Raw genomic sequence first — 1934 nt, forward strand, 5'->3', positions numbered from 1 at the left:
TCGTTCCAAACCTCCGTGCTCTTCAATCCTCTTCTAAAAATACACTTGAACACAAGATCTTTAGCCTTTCTCTCTCTCACAACGACTACAGCTCGTCTAGGGTTTCTCTCAGTGTGTCTAAATGGTCAAGGAGGCGGAAATGAGGGCTTAAGGGCCTTTAAATACGGTGCAAGCCCTAAAATTAGGGTTTTCTCAATACAGACTCAACTCGTCGAGTCCAGCCCCCCGACTTGACGAGTAGGCTTCAAAACATGCGTGGCCAGCTCAGCCCCTACACGATGAGTCGGGACCAACCAACTCGTCGAGTAGGTTCCCAAAAGTGCATTATAACTCTTAATTTCTCATCCAGGATTCGTGGTGTTACAATTCTCCCCCACTTGAATTAGATTTCGCCCTCAAAATCGCTTCTTGACAACATGCAGATCAAACCCAATAACCCGAGAAGCACCAGTAAAAATCTCATATCATACAACAACCTCCCTTCCAAGATACCAGAACCTAATCAGGAACGCCCAATCCCGAAACAGGACGGACCCCTCTTCCGCTACGGTACCAGTTCTGACTCTCCAGAACCTGGAAGTTCTAGTGGTCTGTCCCCCTTCTAGACCGCCCATGCGAGATATCATCATGTTACTTGCTCATAGAATAACAGACCCCGATAACATGCAACCAACTCTGATTTTCTTGTTGCGACTGATGAAAACAATTCGTTGACCGATAATTGGCTACCGATCACTCATGTCAGATATACCAATCGATCCAGATCGCAGCTCAAAAGGAACGGAAGGGTCACATCTCATCAGGGACCCACCGCCTGCACAACTATCAGAACTCGTATGGAATATTAACCTCAATACTCTGTCCTCATACACAAGAAAATGATCATGACCGCTCGGGACTATCCTCTGACATCTATACTCATAAACCCCAACTTCCTCTCAAATACCCCCTCCAACACTGAGCACAAGGTCAACTCCCGACCTAACAGTGGAACTTACAAAGGCTACCCATTGCACACCCAATAAATCGACTTTACAGACTTCCTTCTCACAATAGCTATCTCTGCACATCATATGGCACACTAGTCATGAAGTTCGCTTTACCTCGAGCGAATACCACAACCCCATCTGAAGTCGCTTCACCTCCGAACTCCGTCATCTACCACTCACTAGTTCCATGCGTCTCGTGGTCCTTCCCCAAACAAACAAACTGACCCACTCAGCTCTAAGACATCAGATGGAACCCATTACCTTTCAAAATGAAACCCATCCGAAAATCCGGAATCTCATCCTGCCTACTCATTACACAAATAGAGCCAAACTCAAGCTCGGGAGTCTGATTCAACAGAAGAATTGGAACCACTCATCTCCAATCTGATACTGAACTCACGTCCCGTGATCCACAATTCTATGCATAAACCCCTTCTCCAATCGGGATGTAACGATTCCCGACCATCAGGGAGACCCCAGTCTCGCCCTGGTCCGACCTCTAGTTTCCCAAAGACTCAGTTGGTAAGGCTACCCAAGCCTAAGAACTCCTCTGCGTCATGCTCTGACTAGTGAATACTACGGCGCCCCGTAGTTACAACATCCTTTCTTATTCACTAATGAGTGCTACGGATCCCCGTAGTCTTAAGACACTACCTTGCTGACTCGTGAATGCTACGGCTCCCCGCAGGCTTACGACACTCTTTCACTGACTCGTGAATGCTACGGCTCCCCGTAGACTTACGACACTCTCTCACTGACTCGTGAATGCTACGGATCCCCGCAGGCTTACGACACTCTCTCACTGACTCGTGAAAGCTACGGCTTTCCGCAGTTTCCCAATACTCTCTCACTCGTCGTGGGCTCACTCCACGGTTTTTCCCTGACAGTCCCAAGTGATTACTCTCACTCGGATCCACTTGCTCTTTTATCACCCACAATCTCATC

The sequence above is a fragment of the Lactuca virosa genome, chromosome 8, assembly GCF_052849685.1.
Source record: "Lactuca virosa cultivar CGN04683 chromosome 8, Lactuca_virosa_CGN04683_v6, whole genome shotgun sequence".
Classification (NCBI taxonomy): Eukaryota; Viridiplantae; Streptophyta; class Magnoliopsida; order Asterales; family Asteraceae; genus Lactuca; species Lactuca virosa.